At 36.3% G+C, this 22,948-nt stretch overlaps 1 long non-coding RNA gene across 2 annotated transcripts in view; it reads right to left on the bottom strand.

Annotated features, from left to right (window-relative positions):
- The window catches only part of LOC111098918, a 74,236-nt gene that overhangs the window by 1,335 nt on the left and 49,953 nt on the right, over positions 1-22,948 (bottom strand). The window contains exons 5-7 of one of the 2 annotated variants that reach the window (XR_005370012.1): positions 21,621-21,667; positions 14,816-15,043; positions 7,638-7,684 (exon numbers count right to left, since the gene is read on the bottom strand). This is a non-coding gene — a long non-coding RNA (uncharacterized LOC111098918). The remainder of the gene's footprint in view (positions 1-7,637; positions 7,685-14,815; positions 15,044-21,620; positions 21,668-22,948) is intronic. The other variant, XR_005370013.1, reaches the window with a different exon arrangement.

Genomic DNA, 22,948 nt, shown 5'->3' with positions numbered 1-22,948 from the left:
AGTAGATCAACACCAACCATACCTTCAGAAATTGGGATGATTAGTACACTCTGGAGTCAGAGGCTGTGACCCAACCTTCCTTAAACCAAATCACTCTAATTAACCTTGACTGTGATTAATGGAGCACAATGGCTTCTGGCTGCTGAGCCCCATGGATTACAAACTTTCTTCTCACTGAAGAGTTAGGAACTGACTCAGGCCCAAGAGTTGAGTTAGAGTCCATGGCTTCCCCTCATGGGAACTCAAATAAGTTCCAGTTTTATTTTTCTGTTTCTTTTCTTTTTATGGTGGAGGGTAGGGAGCAGAGCAATGTGGCAGAGATTAAGAAGTTATATAATTTAACTTAGGTAATAAATTAGAGGAATGACACTTCTTTTGGTCTCAGGAATCCCACGGCTGATTAGCCACTAGTTATAGTAAGGTTGAAATGTTCAGCTTACTCTTCTAGGACAAATGCCTGTTACGGAAAGGACACTCACCTTTCCTCTAACAGTTAAGTTCTATTGCTTGGCTTCTTACATTGAGGATCCCATCATCTCCTACTGGAATCAGGAAGCCTATTTGATGGCAGCCTCTCCGTATTGATCCCTGCTCTACAAAGAATAGTCCCCACCACGTTTCTCAAGGAATTTTGTGCTGTTCTCACCAATGTCTTTCTCAATATCCTGGTGAAAAGAATGTTCTCTATTCTCTTTTAGGAAAGATACTTAAAGGGACGAATGAATGGTTTGATGCATTATAAATACATGCCAACATTTATTTCTCCCTAACTCTTGAATAATATTTCACACTGCTGGTGATACCATCCTAAAGGACACTTCTAAAAAAAAAAAATTGTGATGATTTTTTGAAGGACACAAGAATGGGGATTGGGAGGGCACTATTTCCATTTAGTAGGCAAGATTAAGGGATTCTAGGCATCCTGAACTATCACAACAAATCCTTACTATAAATATCCTGTGTACCAATAATTTTGTACTACAGTGTACCACAGATAATTGTGCATGGGAAAACCTAGTTGAGCCTGGGAATTACTTCTTTATCATATAAAAAGTACAAAGTATTTTTTGCACAGTTTTAAAACATTCTGACTTTTCTAAGGAATACAGAAACATATAAATTGAGGAGATACTATAATTTGTTTATGTCCTTAACTTTACTAAGAGTCTTTCACCATTTTGGTAAATCTCATCACTATTAGGCTACTTATTTTATTTGAATTATCATAAAATAATTTCATTAGTTCAAATTAATAGGTGTTATGTCATAAGAATCTATTCATCTATGCATGCTTCTATCTATATCACATAATTTAAATATTCAATGTGCCAATATTCAAGTCAATACTTAATATTAGGTTTTCTAATTTTTTTTTAAAGATTTTATTTCTTTATTCATGAGAGACACAGAGAGAGAGAGAGAGAGAGAGAGAGAGAATGAGGCAGAGACACAGGCAGAGGGAGAAGCAGGCTCCATGCAGGAAGCCCGAGGTGGGACTCGATCCGGGACTCCAGGATCACGCCCTGGGCTGAAGGCATCGCTAAACCACTGAGCCACCTGGGCTGCCCTGTTTTCTAATTTTGAATAAAAATGGATAGTTACTAACATTCCTACTCTAATACAGGAACTCTGAAAACAAAAAAAGCTTAACTTAGCATTTTGCAAAAAGAAAATACAAAAGATCAAATATATGTATTCAGGTTCCCAGATTTAAAGGAGACTGTTTCCCTAGAATATTAAAAATAATCTAGGCATAAGGACAAAGATTTCATTGATTCAAAATAAAAGAATCACAAACATTATAAGACACACAAATTGCTGAAAAATTAATCTTGCCACCTGTATAAGAAATACAACAATGAAAAAAATCCAAATAAAATCATTCTGTCTATTCCACTGAGGAATTATATTGTTTCAAGATGAAGAAAAATTTAGAAAATCATCTGTGTAATGAACTGCATTCAAGCAAATTTTTATGACAAGTGGATGTGAGCACCTTTTGTGTTAAAAGAAAAAACACTTCCTTAATTGCATATGCGAGGCTTATAAAGAATAAAAGAAAAATCATAGAGGACATGTTATTTTAAGATTACTGATAGCAGCATTTCCACTTCTGTGCGGAAGTAAAATTTGGAAGTACCCTCCTGCTGTAAACAACTAGAAAATTGAACAAAACATAGAAAACAACTGTACTTACAGATTAGAAAGTAGTGCAGTACAGTTGTCCCTGGTAGAAAATAAGTAAATGAGATGAGCTTTATAGTTCTACCAGCTTTTTTCCTAGACAAAACTTCAAGACTATAGGAGAAGAGTGTAAAATTCTAAACATGGTCCATTAGTCTCACTGAGCTGAGAAGACAATGCTCAGATTTTGGGGAGGTGATGGGATCAAGAATTTATAGGATAGGGGGATCCCTGGGTCGCTCAGTGGTTTAGCGCCTGCCTTTGGCCCAGGGCGTGATCCTGGAGTCCCAGGATGGAGTCCCACGTCGGGCTCCCTGCATGGAGCCTGCTTCTCCCTCTGCCTGTGGCTCTGCCTGCTCTTTCCCTCTGTGTCTCTCATGAATGAATAAGTAAAAATCTTAAAAAAAAAAAAGAATCTATAGGATAGAATGTCAAAAAAGAGGGAATTTTTTAAGTGAAAGAGTTACAAAATCTGTCTTTTGAGTCTTTGAACAGTAACCTGTACATACATAGGATGAGACTTCATGAGACTAGAAAAGGAAAAGCATTGGAAAGAAGAATTACTAGAAAAACGTAAGACAAAAACTCTTCAGAGCTCATACAGGGGCTGAGAATCATTTGTGTTCTCACTATCTAGAGTTTAGAGGACTCACTTGATATACAGGGCAGTCAATTGAGACTCAAAAAATGGTCATGACTAAGAAGTGGGGCTAAATAAACAAAGGACACAGGATACTAGAAAAGCTAGAAAAGCCACCCTGGAAAAAGCTAAAAAACAAGCCTTGAATGTATCAAACTGTCTCACAAGTTACTCATCTACCTACGAAAACAAATTCCAACACTAATCAAAGGAATATAATAAAATTAGGCACTCAATAATGTAAAAATTGTAATATCTGGCATCCAGTCAAAAATAGATAAACAAAGAGGATAGGAAAATGTGGCTCATAATAGCAGAAAGTTCATATAATAGAAACAGATACAGAAATGGCAAATATGATAGAATTAGCAGGCAAAAACCTTAATACAGTTATCTTAAGTGTTCTGAATATTCCCAGGGATGTAAATGGACACTTTCACATTCATAATTAAGAGGGAAATGGAATATATGAGAAAGGAAGCTTCTAGATATGAAAAATATAGTATTTGAAAAAAATTTTGCAAGATGAAATTACCAGGAAATTAGACCCTGCAAAGGTAGGCGGGAGGAACAGTGAATCTGAAGTTAAAGCAAGCAAAACTAATCAAAAGGAAGAAAAATGTGTATGTATACACACACACACACACACACACACACACATTTGAAAAAATGATGTCTGAAAGTTTCCAAAGCTAATGAAAACTAAGAACAAGGGCAGCCCGGGTGGCTCAGCAGTTTAGCGCCGCCTTCAGCCCAGGGCCTGATCCTCAAGACCTGGGATCTAGTCCCATGTCAGGCTCCCTGCATGGAGCCTGTTTCTCCCTCTGCCTGTGTCTCTGCCTCTCTCTGTCTCTAATAAATAAATAAAATCTTTAAAAAAAAAAAGAAAGAAAGAAAAATAAGAACAAGCATAATTAAGAACACAGAATACTAGCATAGACAAAGAGGGACTTCTAAAATAAAGATGAAGTGTTTTGTTTATCAAAAGTTATAATAATCCTAAATGCATAATATGCTAATATGCTTCTATAGGCTTCAAAAGATGTGAAGCAAAAACTGAATGGACTAAAGTGAAAAGGAAAAATCCACAAGTATAGTTGTCTATTTCAACCTCGTTCTCAGTACTTAAGAGACCAAGTAGAGAGAGAATCAATAAGTTCATAGAAGATTCAAACAACAATATCAATCAACTTGTCTTTATTGACATTTATAGAACAATTTATCCTAAACATCAAATATATATTTGTTTAAAGTTTACATGTAACATACATCAAGATAGCCCATATGCTGGTCAATAAAGTCTCAATTAGTTTAAAAGAATCTCTGAAAATATAGAATTATATTTGAAAACAATTAAGAGAAACAAATAACTACTGCCATTTTTTTGCTTCCTCAAAGTCCATGCTTCTGCACACTGCCTCGTCTAGTAGAGCTGTTACACATACAGATCCATCTCCTCCATCAGAGAAGTGGGATTATGACCAAGACTGAACCATTAAACTACCCTCTCTCTATGGGGACGTGTCCCAAACAAGATCAAAGAAAATTATTATTTGCACATTAGAGGAAAGAGAATTGTGTTTTTTCTAGGATCATTAAAGTAATAAAATGTTTAACTGGAATTTCCAGAGATAATAAGACACAAGAAATGTGAAAATCCCAAGCCAGCTTATTATATAAAGGAAATGGTCAAGGAAAACTTCAACAACACTTTGACCCCTTCACCAGACAAATTCTGTAAAAGTTTTCAAAGTATTAAAAAAAAAAAAAGGTAGGATGTTGTAATTTCCTCGGAGATCTTTGTTGCCATCCTGTGAGTCCTTAACTCTACCCAAAAGGGAGAAGTCCTTAACTCTACCTAACTCCTTCACTTAGGCCTATGGAGGAGGCTTCCATGGGACCTCTCAAAGAGTTGCCCCAATTGGGAGGCACAGGACTAGTGCTAGATTCACATCTAAGAGCTACATTAGCCTGTGCTAAAAGATAGAGGGAGTTACATTGGGACCACCTGGAACTCTAAGGGTGTAACAAGGTATAAGACACATTGAGTGTCTCTTGTGAACCAAAATGGATCACAGAGAAGAGAGTGGAGGTAGTTCAGAGTTATTCAGGGTCCAGCTCAACATGGTTGCCTGAAAAGGTGAAGAGAGCATAGCAGCAAGAAGTGGGATATGAATACTGGACCTCTAAGGACAGTCAAAGAATTTACTAGCAATGAGCTAAAATCTAGACACATCAACCAGGTTAAAAGAAATTTCAGTGAGCCCCAGTCAAATAAATTAGAAGCACGTGAAGGACAAAAGATTCGGTTTAACCAGCTGCCATATGTGAAGCATGTGAAGACACCCAGCCTTCTAAGAGCTACCCTCACCCCGCTCATCTCTTCTATTCCCTTATATTCATCTTGGAGTGTTTGAAAAAGTAGTTAACCCATGAGGAAAGATGTGAATGAGGAGAAAAGCAGATGACCACACTTTTTTTCCAAGGTGGGCAGTTGCCAACCTCTTGGTAGAAGGGGAAGAGAGGTGGAACGTTTGCAGAAAGATTAAAGAGAGAAACTAAACTCTTGAATAGACACATTCTTATAACCAAATTGAGGCTCTCACGTCACCACACATGACCACAGAACTGCCTATCACTCAGAGTGAGCAGGAAAGTCATCATAGGAGCTAAGTATCCAACCAGAGTAGGAGAAAGTACTGTCACTGAGTAAATTTTAAAGGGAGTCTGCATGACAAAACTGACGTTGTGCTGCACTTAGGTCACAAGCCTTGGGGTTACACTGGCTATAAGGTGGGGTGGCCAAATTCTCTATTACCCAAGCAGGACACTTCTGCGAGTGAAAGGGGAGACCATTCATAGTGCAAGACAATAGTTACAACCTCAGACTGTCCTAAGTGAACCGGGATATGTGATCACTATGGGAACCCTGGACTCCTTGAACTCCCAGCAGACATTCATGGTGTAGAGTCTCCCTGAGAATGAAGCCACCCAGCTGGAGGCAGCACTGGGAAATGGAGGGGCAGAGGTACCACCCTCTGTCCTTCTCATGTGACCAGTTAAATGCTCTTCTGGGCCTTAAACTGGTTTGAGTTCAATGCATATCTCTTTCAACAAATAGAAAACTAATATGTATCACGCTTAGAAACGTTACCCAGAAGTAACTGGTAGTTTACTGTCTTGTTGCTTTCAGTAGCAACTACACTTTAGACCAGGCCTTTAACAAAAATTATGCGTAAACACTGACAAGTCACTAGCATCTAGATAGTGCAATTAACTGTCTTAAGCAACGTTAAAACCCCTTATAATATGAAGCAAAATGATCGCTCTACTTTCTCAGCAATACTGAGAAAAACAGACTGAAGACAAGGTTTTTAAGATTTGGATATTAAAAGGCATGATTAGATGGTAGAGCTGAGGTTGGTTTTAATACAGATAGAATTATTTTCTTTATTGAGGTTTAACTGATGTTCATCTAGAGTAATCTTATTTTCTTTCAGCTCTTAAAAACTCTAATTCTTTATGTAAATTCAATTTAGTTAACATATACTGTATTATTAGTTTCAGGGGATAGAATTTAGTGATTTATCAGTTGTGTATAACACTCAGTGCTCATCACATCAAGTGCCCTCCTTAATGCCCATCCCCCATTTAGCCCACTCCCCCATCCACCTACCCTCCAGCAACCCTCAGTGTGTTTCCTAGGGCTCAGCATCTCGTATGGTTTGCTTTCCTCTCTACATAATGCAGTTTGCACTGATTGCATTTCCCTTGTATATTAACAAATACTTGGGCAGATTTTACCAAACTTTGCATCATTTCTTTTTTTTTTCTTCATCTCTCTTTAATCTGTAATGTGGAAACCACAATTTGCTTATCTGCAAATGGTACTTGGTCCTGGGATGGGGTCCTGCATCAGGCTCCCTGCAGGAAGTCTGCTTCTCCCTCTGCCTATATCTCTGCCTCTCTGTGTGTGTGTGTCTCATGAATAAATAAGTAAAATCTTTTCAAAAAAATAAATATTTTAAATTTTCTGCCTACTAGAGAACAGTTTCAGAATAATTCAGTTCTATTCTGTGCAATTTCATATCTTTGTAATTAATTAGTCATAATGAACAAAAATCAGTCATGGCTAGATTTAGTATTGTGGGATGATTTTTATGTTATTCTAAGTAATTATTTAAAATTGGCAATGACTGAATATCAGAAAGTTCTCATTGTATCCTCACATCTCTTGAACTTCTCAAATTGTACACCCTCAAACAGACTCTTCCAGACTCTTGCTGTTGTTCTTAAAATCCTTTTCTATATGACTATGTCTCAGAGTTTTTAAGGCTGAAGGAGAACTTTTTTTAGAATGGGTTAATATAGTTTCAATTTCCAAATTGAAATTTCCTTAATCCACAGTCTTTTGTTGCTTTACATGATAAAAATATTCTTCTTAGACTGTGTACTTAATGAAACATACCTTGATTCAAAGATTTAAAACAAATGTATTTATTTTTTAAGATTTACTTACTTTTGAGAGAGAAAAAGAGAGAGAGCACGAGTGGAGGAAGGGACAGAGGGAGAGGGAGAGACAGAAACCCAAGCCAACTCCCTGCTGAGCACAGAGCCCAGTGCAGGCTCCATCTCAGGACCCTGAGATCATGACCTGAGCCAAAATCAAGAGTCAGCCTTTTAATCGACTGAGCCACCCAGGTTCCCCAAGACAAATTTAAATGTAGGGATTTGAAAAAATATACATATTTTAAGTGTTATGTATGATATCCCAAATATCCCTGTCCATATAGATCTGAGCTCTGTTACTCACCGGCTTGGGGACCTAGGTTTTCTCACCCATAAAGAGGAAACAATAGCCTTTGAAAAATAAGAATAAGATATTTGTGAGGAATAAAAGAGACAATAAGTTAAAAGTATTCAGCAGAGTGCCTAGTAATATATCTTAGTTAATTTGTATCTAGAGTTAATTAAGGCAAACTTTGGTTCTTGGTTTCTTCAACACCATTGACAGTTAGAAATTCGCTGTTTCCATGTTCTAAGCCTTATTTTTTTGAATAAGTTCAATGTGAAACTCTTATCAAAAGACCAGGAAAACTCTTTTATCTATTGCTCAGAAAGGAGGTAAATGAACCACCTAAAGTTGCCCTAAAATTGCAGTTTGTGCTGACATTTGAACAAATGATTAACTTGGACTTAATCCCAAAATGATTTGGGCAGTTTAAATCCCTGTTTTGTGAAGCTTTAAAACATTTATTAAAGGACATGAGCACTGGGGTTAGAAAAATATCCACTTACTGGCATGAATTCAGACCCCAGGAGAAATGAAATCTTTCCCTTAAGTAACGTAAAGGAGGTAAAACCAAATAAGTAGAAACTAAGATGACATTGCTATTTAAAAAAAAAAAAAAAAAAAGCACATTTTGTTATCCCTTTTATGGTTGATAGGAGAATTTGCATCTGTGGCTTAATCTGAATGAATATGGTTCCCAAAATACATAATGTGTATGTCCTCTTAACTATGAAATTCACTTTTTATTTTTTTAACTATGAAATTTAAAAAGCAAACAATAAAAACAAGAGCAAAGGAGCCGTAGTCGAGGAACTTGACGCGGTGCTAAAATTTAGTGATATGGGCAAGACAGTAATATAGGATAAAACCATGCTTTTCAACCCTTGTTACTCATTAGAAATTCCCAGAAGTACTTTTTAAAACTATTTAAGTGCTTTAATCCCTAGCCTATGGTTTATCCATAGACTATGATTTAATTAGTCTCCTTTGTGGCCAAAATATTTATAATTTTTGAAAGCTGTGCAGGTGATTCTTATGAGCACCAGATTGAGAAGCACTGGATAAAGGTTTTTCGGGTCTAATTGCCCAGCTGTCGAGATCCTGGCTCTGTTTTGTACCTGCTGCCATACACCTGAGCAAATCGCTTCACCAATCCCAGATTTACTTTCAATGATACCTAAGTTATTGCTCACTGTTGGGCATGATGCTGATTTTTTCCAATGCTATTTATTTATGAAATATTTCCCTGAAGATATTTAAATAGACAATCCTTCACTGTGACCTGTCAATATCTACGTTCCCCAGGCTCCGAGTGCGGGTGGACACTCTCCATCTGTGAAAGCTAGTATTAGAGGTAGTGGTTACCGCTATCTGCTTTGAGCTTTTGGGCAAAATACTACCAACTGTCCACTAATGAACGTGGTACTTTGGTAAGTCGAGTGTTTTGCAACACATGTTATTTACTGTACAAAGGCCTCACTTTCAGCCATTTATTTTATATTTCATAGAACTCAAATGATGACATAAAAATTCACTCCTCATGATTGCAATGACCTATATGTGCCATGGCATCACTTTAGAGTAACCTATAGCTAATTACAAACTAAATGCTAAGGATCAGGTCATTTCTGTCTTTCCCTGCCTCATTTTCCTTTTAGAGATGTGGTAAAAATTATTCGAAGTCTGCTGAAACAAGGTTAATGAAAATTTTAATTAAGTTTAATCTCTGGGTTTAAATATATCTTTTATGTGTAAAACTGTATCAGTAACATACACCGTCTTGTAGACAATATGAATATGTGAATAAAATACTAGAAATCTGTATTTTTCACTAAAATAGAACAAATACTCCAACAAAAGATCATTTCAGTCTCAAACTTGCTTTAACCTTGAGAGATTTGCTACTTGTGTGAATAGATAATAATAATATGTAGTAAATAAATTAATAATCTATTAAAACATATTATTTCTAGCATAGGTGAAAAGATGTTTTGCAATATATTTTATTATGATTTTTACTAATTATTAAGTAATAAGCTAACCCAATAAAGGCCTCAATTTCTATATAAATAAACCTTAATTTCTAAATGCCTCAAGTTGAATCAAAACTCCAGTGCATATACATGGACAAATTGTTTTATCTTCCTAGGACCAGAATTTCCTTATCTGTAAAATAGAGGCACTTATGGTGCTTCCATCATAGAGCTATTGTGATGAATAAATGAGACACCCCATGGAAATATGTATGTACGTGTGGAGGAAAGACTCTAAGGTAGCCCCAGCTTCATGATCCCCACCAAGGCATTCATGGCCTCCAATGGCACCCTCCCCTCTACTGTGGGTGGGAATTGTGACTTGTTTCTGGCTCATTGAGTATAGCAAGGGTAATGAGAATATGTGATTACATGTGTATGATTACATTATATCAGATTGTAACATCCATCTTGAGAGGAGACTCTTCTTTGATGGCTTTGAGGAAGCAAACAGCCAGGCTGGGAAGGTTCACATCTCAAGGAATTCAAAGTATCCTCTGGCCAAGGTATTAGGTATGTACAAATTAGAATTGTTATAGATACTTGATAGGTTGAACTATTTATTAATTGAGATGGAAACCCTTCCCAGAGCCACAGAGATAGCAGACTCCAACTCCTGCAGCACCCTTCCTCCTCCCCTTGTCACCTTCTTCCTGCCACCCTTGGAAAAAAGAATTCAAAGAAAGAAAACATTTTTTTCTACATGGTAGTGGGAGCAGCATTGCTAATCTCCTCGATGTGAGTTGTTATTTTTTGCTTTGTTTTGTTCTGCTTCCCAGGGAAAAAAATGAAAGGACATCTCTCCTTGGGAGAATCGACACATTGAGAGTAGTATAAGGGTAGACTATCAAAAAGAACCAATGTCCAACTTTGCACATTTGACTGAACAAATCCCCTTCCCACAATCATCTCCTGATCAATGATCTCCACCTCTGTTTTCTGCAGAGCTGAGACACTGCTGGCTAATGTCCTGTGCTGCTCCTGAATCTTCTGGAGTCCTGGGGCATGGTGACAGAGTGGGTGGTGTGGGTCAACTCTTATGGATAAAGTGGAATTTTGCAGTGCAAAGGAACTTGAGTTAAGAGCAGAGAGACATGAAAAGGGAAGAATTGGTGGACAAAAACATGAACTTAAGGCTGGATGTAAAGACAGGAGTAAAGAAAGTGGTCATGGGGCACATGCCCTCCTTTGAAAGAACAAAAGTCTTTAAGTGTTTTCTTTCTTGAGATTCAAGGGAAAGTGCAAAATAGAATTTTAATCTCTTTCTTCTTAATTTGTATTTCTCTTTTAAATTTACTCTAAACTTTCCAGTAAGACATTCATCTCTCTCTGTAGAGACTGTGTGTTGCTTTTCAGGCTGAAAGGAATAGTATTGGGAAGAAGGAGGATGAGAACAAGTGAGAACCTCAGTCATGGACAGCTATTTTCTGGGTTTTGGGAGAGATACCCTGCTCCATTAGAGTCATCACAATTAGATTTAGACAAATGATGACAATTAGTCATCACAATTTAGAAATATTAGATTACTACCCCAAATCACAGAATTGGTGACTAAAGAACCTGGACCTAAGCCCTTCTAAATCTAAGTCCAGCCTCATACTTAACCTAAAAATGTTTTTCACTTCAACATATCATTAGAGTTGAATTGTGTCCTCCCAAAATTCCTATGTTGAAGTACCCCCAGTACCTGAGAATCTGTGTTTGTAAACCAGTCCTTTAAAAAAGTAACTCGGTAAAGTGAGGTCATATGGGTGGGTCCTAATCCAATGACCGGCATCCCTATAAGAAGAGATTAGGATACAGACACACACAGAGGAAAGACCATATGAAGACACGGGGGGACATGGAAGCCAAAGGGAGAGGTCTCAGAAGAAAACAACCCTCCCAACACCTTGATCACCGACTTCTAGCCTCCAGAATTGTGAGGAAAATATTTCTGTTGTTTAAGTCACCTGGTGTGTGGTATTTTGTTGTGACAGCCCTAGCAGACTAGTACACATTTTATTTGGGCTTGCCACTTTCCTGAGACAGAATGAAGACAACAAAAGCAATATTCACCCTGCGGAGTATTTTTCTAGGTGATTTAGTTTTAGAAATATGTGGGAATCAACATCGTAAGGGAAATACTGATCTGATCTTTGACTATGGCAACTAACAATTGATTTCTCCTTTTTCTTTTCTGTGATTAATTTATTTTTCCTCAGCAAAAAAAAAAAGTAATTTAGCACAAAGTGCATTTTAAACACACAGCAACAGCATTATAAATCTTGCTTTAAAAAAAAAAAAAATCTTGCTTTAAGCTGGGTCTGCACAATGCCCAGCCAGTGCTCCAAATCCTACTTTTACTGAAGCAAGCAGCGTATCATAGCAATGTCACACAATACAAAATCGATTCTCAGAATGTGTGTCCAATGTATTAGTTTTATGGCTTTCACACAAACTTGGGGTGAGAATCAGTTTTTCAAAAACTGTTAGGTCATCAAATGAGAAAGGTTTGATTCAAATATATTTCCATGAAACACCTTTAGTTAGATGGAGAGAACGTGCTTTATTCTAGGAATATAATCATTTCTGCTGCAATGCTTATTTTAAAAACGTGAGTGTTCCAACATGACTGACATGTTAGGGAACAAGTGGGACACAACATTAATTTCAAGTTTGCTTATGCACAGTCTAGTCCATAAGAAAAACTAGACGAACACAGAAAACTGTATCTTGCTGAAGAAAACTGTGGAAATACACACACACTTGCACATACTCAGATCTCTGAACATCAACCAGTTAGCATCATTCACTGCATGTTATGAGCCACATCCATCCACATCTGGTGTTAGAATCTTCTGTCCAATTTGAGATAACCCTCTTCCACCACTTCACAATAACGCACATGCCTTTCAACGCCCACTTGTATACAAGCATACTTTGGGTCTTTTTCAGGGTAAAGTGATGAATTTACCATAATATCTATGAATTTCTTAACCATTTAGTACATATAAAACTGTGCTGCCATTTTATCAGGTCCTTATCTTTTGATTCATATATGTCACTAACAAAGTTTTTGAGGGGTGTGGCCCTAGCCTCATTTTCTTGATAATCTCTGTTATCAAGCATGATTTTATAGCATGATTTTGCATAGTGCTGTGAATTTTAGGAATATATATGTTATATTAGAGCAATAATAACTGGCCCTTGAATAGACACAAATCCTGCCCTCTGGAAGTCTTTATCCATTGTTTTTCATGCTGGATAGCCCAACCTTCTGGGAGTTTGTTCTATGTCCATAATCCTCCTCAGCCAAGTCTCAAGTAGATACAAGTAGTCTATGCCCTCCTTAGAGACCAACAGCTAATAGCTGTTTCCTGCCCAGGGGGATGATGCTGCATTAAAAAGAAACAATCTAGTGTACCAGAGTAGGGAAATATGACATTTCCAGCCTATGTTATAGATGCACCCCTGAACAGCGAGGCATGTTCAATTAGAAGGTGAGAAAAGCGTATCAGGCAGACATAAACATTAATTACCATAGTCACTAAAGCTGGGTGTGTGTCTTGACCCAACATCAGAGCCAAGTCTCACTATTTTATCCTGAGCTTCTTTAAATCCTTGTGATTCTCCAAGAATGTATGAGAACAAGTGATCTCATTCATGGATAATGCCTCTTCCCCTCACCTTATGCCAACTCAGCTGGTTCTGTGCTAGACTTGTCTACCTTTGTTTAAGAGGCCAGTGGAAGTCAAGACATCTTTTCTTCTAAACCATCCTGCTCCTGTAACTGGAGGTCCAGGTGTTTTTCTTTACAAACTCTACCTGTAATAACATGACTTTATTTGCCACAACACCTTCCTATTGTGCTCATAATTTAATATCCCAACCAATAACTACGTTTCTCTTATTAATCCACAAACATCTCAAATTGCAAATTGCAAATCAAGTAAAGGTGTTAAATATTAATGGAAATGAGAATGTCACAGAGCCTTGTAGAATCTTCCTTAATACAGGGAAGATCATAAAGTCCTACAACTGACAATTTGGAAACACACACACACACAAAAATCCTTATTTTTTCATAACATTCAAAGGCCAGTGGTTCAAATTACACTGAGAAATATAACAACTTTGGAGAAGAAGAATTTATGTATTATATAAGCATATCATATGGAAAGACTTTATAATCAGAGTGCAGCATGAATATAACACTAGAAAGGAGTAAATTAAATAATTCTAATATTTAATATTATCAAACAGTGATGATTAGATCAATTCATTTCCATAGATGGCTCCACAGAGATCAGAAAGTAATGTCTTTGGGTCAGAGTATCATATTGGGGAGTTCTTATGTGGTAAGGAAAATGACAGGTTCAGAGAAAATAAGTGACTTCTCAAAATAACCCAAATAGTATTAGTCTTCAAACCTTCTTTGAGTGCTCTTTCCAATATACTATGCTGTCTCATTGGGTGGAAACTTCAGATATTGTTTCATATAGGAAGAAGCAAACTTATAGCATTGGGATCCCCAAAAGAGCATCACTACCTAGATGCTAGGCTTGAATTGTGAATTGTGAATTTTTCTTTCCAGAAATATATGCTGAAGTCCTGACTCAGGTACCTATGAATATGACCTTATTTGGAAATAGAATCTTTATAGATGCCATTAAGATGAAATGATTAAGGTGGGCCCTAATCTAATATGACTGGTGTTCTTTAAAGAAGGAAAAGGGAAAAAAATTGCCACGTAATAATGCAAGCAGAGATTGGAGAGATGTATCTACAAACCGAGGAAACCAAGGCAAATACCTGAAGGTAAGAAAACACCTGGAAGGACTCCTCTGCAGGTTTCAGAGACAGCATGGCCCTGTCAACACATGATTTCAGACTTCAGCTTCCAGAAATGTGAGACAATAAAGTTCTGCTGCTTTCAACCTCCCTACAAGCTTCCCTGTGGTACTTTGTTAAGGCAGCCCTAAGAACCCAGCTATTTTCATGTTAGAGCAGACATTGAAACCTGGCACGAGAGGATTGTAGCAGACATTGTTAGGTACCTACCTGAGATCCATCTGTGCCCCATCACTTTTCTTCCCTGCTGAGAGAACTGTGAATCTGCTCAAACCTAAATATGCATTTACCCACTAAGTACCCAGCCACTCCCGGCGAGTCCATTTCCTTTACCTGGAATTTTTTCTTCTTGCCATGAGCACATTTGCAGTACTATCCAGTGAGTTGTCTGCTGTTAAGTAAATCTGCTGTGGGGCTTCTGGGATAGTTTACTCCATCTTAAGAGGCAACATAAGATATTTCTTTGCCTTTAGACATTATAATATGTGAACAATATCTAATATCTATGCAGTTGCTTCATCCAGCTTACACGATTATTCGTGTTATTCAGCCAGGTTGTAGCTATGAAGGAAAAGCCAAAAAGAATCAGAGAGTTAAAAAAAAAAAAAAAAAGAATGAGAGAGTTCAACCTGGATTCCAGACAGCATTAGCCATTGAATCCACCAAACCTGTAACTGCCTTCTTCTGGGCTTCTTGCTGTGCAACAGAGTAAGTATCTTTATGGCTTAGCTGGATTTCTGTTACTTGTTCCTGAAAGCATACCACTAGACATAAATACAAAGGCAACAGAAAGTGCTAGATGTTCCATGTCCTCATTCTTCTCTCCAAGGAAGGCAGTACCTGGGGACCCTCTTTTGGTGGGGCTCTGAAGTTCCAGAGACGGGCTGTAGTTTCTGTCAGAGGTTGCCAGTTGAATACATCAAAAGAGTATTTCTGGTTTTCAGATTATTTTGTGTAAAATGTATTTGGCAAGATTTTTACATTATTTGGTAGAAGTAGCACAGGAAATGCAATAATATGTTTTGGTTTACAACAAGTGAGACCATGAAGATACTTAAGTTTTTTCAACTATTTTCATTTCAGAAACTGCCTTTGTAACATATAATGATTTCTGACATTCTCTCTCTATTCTTCAAATCCTTGTCTGATTCCCTGCATGATTCAAAACCTAAATACTATAAAAATATCAATTTGGGGAAAGATCATAGATTCATTTGGCCCCACCATCCACCTGATATTTGAATTCTCTCTGCAGTGTCCTGACTAAAAACCATTTGGTCTTTTTATTCTCCTGCTAGTGGCAGTAAACTCACTTCAATTAGGGGAAACCTTTTCTATCTGCAGAGAGCTTTAATGTATAAAAAGTTCTTTTTTCATAGTTAAAACACCTCTTCTTAGGTATTTCATAAGTGGCCTTAATTCTATCCAGTGACACCAAAGAAAAGTTTAATTCCTCTTCAAAGTGATAGCCCTTAGTGTTCCAGGACAGCCACCTGATGAGTCAATAGTTTCACAGAGCACCGTTCTTACCTACAGAAAAAAACAAATCTCCCTTCTTCTCATTGTTTTATGTAAAACTTGCAAATCACTAAGACAACAGTTGTTAATAGACTGTCCTGAACTAATTAGATATATGGCATATGGTCATATTATTCATAGACTATAGGACCTCATTATTATTATTATTATTTTGCATTTTCGGTACATTTCTCTGAACTCAAACCAATTTAGAGCAAAAGCACGTTACAAATAGCTGCCATCAAAATCAAAAAGAAAAAAGACAAAAACAAAATCACCACTGAGGGACTCTGCCTACACACAGCCTCCAGGATTAGATTATCTTTCCAATGTAGGCGATTAGGGCCATCCTTTTCTTTAGTCATTATAATTTAATTAATGCATTGTAAGGTTCATTGAAGCTCTTCACTATTTACACTCTCTGCAGCTAAGCTCTCAGGTTCTACTTGAATATTTATATTATGCTTACATTATCTCTATATTATCTTGATAGCTTTGGCCCATAGTTCCAAGTATTTGTTAATTTTGGGGTCATGGGCCAAACACCTACATATTTACTGTCTCACACAGTTTCATTACTTTCTTAAATTTCATATACATCTATAGAGCAAATATGAGCCTCTTTATTGTTTTATTGCCCAATTTAAGTTAACCTTTTCCCCCAAGTGAAGAAATTTAATCTTTGAAAATTTAAGACCCTCAGCTGACATTACCTAAAATCTCCTTTAAGTTCTGGGAAGGTTTGAACGATGTCAGTAGATATGAGGAAGATGGTGGGGGGCTGGAGGGGAGGAACGCATCTGCTCAGGTTGTCATCTGACCATGTGGAAATCTGTTGAGCCATCTTCACGCTCATGACAACTTAGGTCTTATTGTATGCAGGTCCTGAAGTACTATACTTTGTTCCCTTCCAGAAGTCCCCTTCAGATACACTTCTCTTTCTGTGACATGCTCAACTCTTCGAGCACACAGTTCAGATTGCTGCTCCGTTGCCAATATGGAGCTCGTGGACTCTGAGATAGGAGTTCATGAAATTTCTATCTGCCTGGATATAACAGGCAGCCAGAGCTATTCTATTGACATACACTTCAATCAGGAAAGGGCACACAGTTTCCCACTGCCACAACTCCCTCCACTCATCTTGTTGGGGCATGAACTCAGGGCCCAGGTACCATTTATGAAGAAGCTACCATCATCAAAACTCACATCACTATTCTTCACCCATGCCTCCTTCTCCAACCAGGAGAAGCTGTTGGAATTTGTGTTCTTCTGTGTATTTATACAAAGGCATTATCTTGTTTGAATACTTCTCTTTTTTGCAAGGTATAAACTTTAAACTCAGGAGCCAATAAAGAATACTTTTTCTCTGTTATACATTCCTTCCGTATGGCAACAAACATAGGATTACCTAGCTGATTGGATGAGGGAGGTAGCATCAATAGAAGAATGGAGATATCAGATAAAAATAGTCTAGCATTTCCAAATATTATAATAATGCTTATCTTTTATGACTGATAAATAATGCTATAGAGAACAGAATTGAGAACAGAGATCTCTGGAGTATAACCAGAAACCAGAAACCTCCCTTAAAGTCAAAATAACTCCTGAATTTTTACCTATTTAAACAATTTTGATGTTCAAGAAGTTATTTTTTCAAAGATAAAAATCTCTCTTTGTATATTTAATCAAATAGCTCTAATTCTTTTTAGGGGACTATCAAAATTTATTCTTTCATATAATAGCTTTTATGTGAACATTACTTTGCTCACCAAGTAAGCTCACCAAGTTTTTTTTTTTAATATTTATTTTATATATTTATTTATTCATGATAGACAGAGAGAAAGAGAGAGAGAGAGGCAGACACAGGCAGAGGGAGAAGCAGACTCCATGTGGGGAGCCCGACAGGGGACTCGATCCTGGGACTCCAGAAATGCACCCTGGGCCAAAGGCAGGCGCCAAACCGCTGAGCCACCCAGGGATCCCCAGCTCACCAACTTTTAATAATCCTCTTATATTTTCCAAGACTTCTAATAATAATAATAAAAAGTATGTATTCATAGTAATTTTAAATACATAAGTATGTATTCATAGTAATTTTTAAGTATTTAAATTTACTATATATAATAATAGTAAATGTTCCACTAATTTATTTTTCCATATATCTGTTAGAAGACAGTCTTAGTTTAGAGTATCTAGATGGTGTTGGATAGCCTCTTCATCAACCTTTGGCTGAACTTCCTTCTTAACCAAGATTATGCTTTACAAAAGTGTAATCCTCAAGGCACCTGCATCAGAATAATCTAGCATGATCAGTAAAAATGTAGATTTCTGGGAACCACCTGAAAGCTACTGAGTCAACATAAGGAGCAGGCAATGGATTCCAGATATTTACATTTGTAGGCTGCATCCTAAGTAATTTTTGTAAATGATATAGTTCCATGGAAATGTTCATTCGATTTTTTTCCATTGAAAATAATTCCCTTCAGCATAAAAGGCAAAAGTAATATGCCATTTAAGAAATATTTCAATGTTAAAAGCAGAAGAAACTATAAACATGGTTGTTCAGTTCCCAAATCTCAAAAATTGAGTTGATTTGTCCAAGTAAAAAGAAAGGAGAAAAAAAAAAAAAAAGAACAAGGATTAGAACACATGTATCTTAATTAGAATTCCAGTATCTGTTTAATCTTTGTAATCAATACCCACTGGTTCCAATTAGTATGAGTTTTATTTCCTTTCTCTGGAGATCAGAAATCTTTGTGTAGCTTTCACACTTTTATAAGAATCATCTTACTAGTGTTTGAGCATTCCTCTAACAACTCACTATTCATTCTTGGTTACACTCCTATAGTTTCTTCTTATAAAAGGTTTCTTTGAGGGATGCCTTCATTCATCCAAAAAGCATATTGAGAGTTTTCCCTTGGCCAAACACAGCCCTGCTTAAAGAAGATATAACCTCTGAATAAAACCTACAAAAATTCCTACATTATGAAAGGGTATAATTTATAGGTCTGTTCTCCTTTAATTAATTATGCATGTGAATTACTAATATTTAACCATATTTATACTATTCACTTTGATTTTTTACTTTTAATATACTTAGTTTTCCCAAACTTAAGACATACACCTCCCCAAAGTTTTCGGAACTTATTTATGTTTTCTACCTAGTGTCCTTCTATCCATTTTAATAGCAACTTATCTAAAAAATTCCAAAGAAATGATCATTCATTTGCTGAAATTTCAAGAGTGAAGAATAATTAACCATCAATGGTGTTATGCTACTTGTTGAGAACAGAATGCTGATTAGGAGAGCACATTTTAGGGCAGCCCGGGTGGCTCAGCAGTTTAGCGCCTGATCCTGGAGACCTGGGATCCTGTCCCACGTTGGGCTCCCTGCATGGGGCCTGCCTTTCCCTCTGCCCGTGTCTCTGCCTCTCTCTCTCTCTCTCTTTCTCTCATGAATAAATAAGTAATTTTTTTTTTAAAGGAGAGCACGTTTTAGAATCAAAGACTAATAAGTTGAAAAGAAAAGGTGGAAAAATATTTACCATGAAAACATTAGCCATAAAAGAAACGGAGTGATACATTAATATAAAACAAGACTTTAAAACAAGAAATATGACAAGATAAGAGAGTTATTTCATAATAATAAAAGAGCAATATGTCAGAAAGATATAGCCATTATAAGTGCCTATATATGTGAAAACAGAGACCTAAAATATATGAAGTGAAAAATGACATTTAAAAGGGGAATATATAACTCAACTTTACAACTAGAAATTTAATATTCTGTTCTCAGGAAATGGTATGATGACTAGAAAGAAAATCAGTAAGGATATAGAACTCTTGAACAGTATTATCAACCAACTTGACCAAATTTTCATATATGGAACAAAAATGGGACATTCTACCCCACAGAAAACAGAACACTTTTGTTTTGTGCACATAGAACATTCTCCATTATAGATGATATATGAGGACATAAAACAAGCTTAAATACATTTGAAAAGACTGAAATCATACAATGTATGTTCTCTGTCTACAACTGAATCAAATTAAAAGTTAGCAACAGAAAGAAAATTGTAAATACATAAAATATTTAGAAATTAAACAACCCTTCTAAATAACTTATAGGCTAAAGAGGAAATCAAAAGGAGAGATAAAATAAAATGTAATACCTGAAAAAATATAATATAAAACTATATTGGATGAAGCTAGAGTAGTGATTAGAGGGAAAACTATATCATTGAATGTTTATATAGAAAGGATGAAAGATGTAAATCCATAATCCTGGTTCCATTCTAAGAACCGAAAAAAAGGAAAGTAAATCTGACCCAAAGTATCAGAAAGGAAATAAATATCAGGCCAGAAATCAATGAAGCTGAAAATATAAAAGCTAGGAAAAAGTAAAAAATAGGAATAAAACAGAAAGGTAATTTTTTTTAAATCTACAAAATCAATAAACTGCTGGTGGGATAGATTAATCATTAATATAAATATGAATACCCTTCATTGAGCTTCAACTATATTACATATCCAATCTCTTAATTTGGAGGAATTAGTCAGATATTACAGGTGCCACTGAAGAATTCTACATATGGTTTTTAAATTTCAATAAAATGATGTAAATAAGCAGAACTGATTAGATCGAGGGAATCTATAAAGCTCTATAGGAACTTTGGGAGTTGTGTTCTAGAGGCTTCTGGCTACCATAATAAAACTTCACTGACTCCTTCCCCTTCAGAAGTGTAAGCAGTGTATACTACAGAATTAGAAAAATAAATCCATAGTATTTGTCTGAAGAACAATTCAGCTCCCTGTGAACCCAAACCTATGAATACGCTTATAATAATGCAATAAGTTCAAATGAAAACTTTATTGTAATATATTTCCAGTTCTTTGACAACTACATGACTTACATTTTAATCCAAACTCTTACTAAGACTAAAATATTTTAAGCTCTTTCTTGATTTTACCAAACTAGTAACAAAGAAAGAAATAAATGAAACTTATTTCAAATTGATTTGAGTTCACAGTACATTAAAGTCCCATTAAAGGAGCCATAAATGGAAAGTAATTTATTCAGTATATGATTGACTTGACATGATCACTTGCCTTTAATTTTTCACATTATCCTTGCTACAAATAGGAGGACTATCACAATTTTAAAGTCTTAGGCAAATATAAGATTGATTTTAGTATAAGATAGTAATGATACATAGGTAAAATTTACTAAACACTATGTGACCTTAGCATTACATGCCTATTATTTCATATAATATTCACCAAAAACCTATGAGATAGGTATTCTTATTATCCCTTTTAAAAATAAGAGAACTGAGGCACAGAAAGATTAAATTGCCCAAGATCAGCAAGTAGAAGTGATAAAGAATGGAACTGAGTATAACCTCGAGGGAAATTCTGTAACGTAGGGTGGCCTAGAGTTCATTAATATACCAAGAGAAACACAGTGTACTCTAAATTAAAACATGAAATAAACACAATATATCATTTAGTGGTAGTCTCACATTGCCAATTCTGTGGTAAGCCCCTCAACAAAGCCACAAATGCCCTTATGACCCCACAAACAAGCCGAATTATGAATGACAGAGAAACTATTTACCTGTCTTATCCTGTGCTCCATTTTGCCCAGGCTTCTCTGGAAGCTAGCTGCTTGATCAAAAAAAAAAAAAAAAAAAAAAAAAAGTATTTTAGTTCAGATATAATGGTCATTACTAAATCCATTGCAGGTTACACAAGGGTTTTCTAAGTCTCAAGATAAAGTACTCAATATGCATTACACAGATCTCAGGCACTTGATGGCAGGGCAATAGTGTTCCAATTTGCCACCATTTACTTGAATTAAAATTAAAACTGAATTGAATTATTCAGTTTTTCCTGAGTGAATAAATGAAATGAGTTTTAAGACTGAACTCCAGTGTGATATAATGAAGTGAGCATGGACTTCAAATTACAAAATCTAAATTTATTCTTTTGCTCTGATAAACACTGTTGTCGCCTTGCAGAAATCACCTTTCTGAGCCCAAGTTACTCACCTACAATTGTAAAACCTATGTCTGCCTAATAGGGTTCATAGGGTTGAAATGAGATGGCCATCATGATGCTTAGCAGAGAGCCTGACGTAAGCAGGTTTCTAAATAAGTAACCTGTAGTAGTCTTTTTTTTTTTTAATGATTTTATTTATTTATTCATGAGAGGCAGAGATGTAGACAGAGGGAGAAGCAGACTCCTCAAAGGGAGCCTGATATGGAACTTGATCCCTGCACCCGAGATCATGCTCTGAACTGAAGGCAGATGCTCAACTGCTCAGCCACCCAAGTGTCCCTGTAGGAGTCTTATTAATCACGTTTCTATCAAAGAACAGATTGTGCTCAAATAAATTAGGATGCATTTATTTTTAATATTTAACTTACTTTTTTCTGAAACAAAGTTATATATGCACTTTTAAAGTGACAATTATAGGGTATACAGTGACAAATAAGTGACTCTATTCTTTTTCCTTTACCTGAAAATTCCCCTCATGGGGACCAACAGTATAAACTTTCAGAGACATTAAATGAATATGAAAGAATATATGCAAATCCTCCTGTTTAGTGCAAATGATACCCACTGCTTGATCTATACCTTATTTTTTTCACTTAATTTTATATCTTGAGGATCACTGAATATGCATGCTTTTGGGTTTTGGAAGGATCTAATAAAGAGCATGTCTCTTTCTCCCCATATTCCTAAACCAATTGAGATATGACAAGAATCACCAGATAGAGACTACAAGAACCAATTTTAATACTGATGAAGAACTAGAAGACTTAGCTTCATGCGAGAGGCAAAAGGGCTTGCTAATAACCTCTTCCCCAATAGGGACCTAGGAACAGTTGACCCAAGGGAATGTTGAATTCCAAGAGCAGACACAGACCACAAAGTGCCCCT

The sequence above is a fragment of the Canis lupus genome, chromosome 15 (genome assembly GCF_011100685.1).
Source record: "Canis lupus familiaris isolate Mischka breed German Shepherd chromosome 15, alternate assembly UU_Cfam_GSD_1.0, whole genome shotgun sequence".
NCBI lineage: Eukaryota > Metazoa > Chordata > Mammalia > Carnivora > Canidae > Canis > Canis lupus.
The sequence above is the reverse complement of the archived record's forward strand: the minus strand, read 5'-3'. Positions and strand labels throughout refer to the sequence as shown.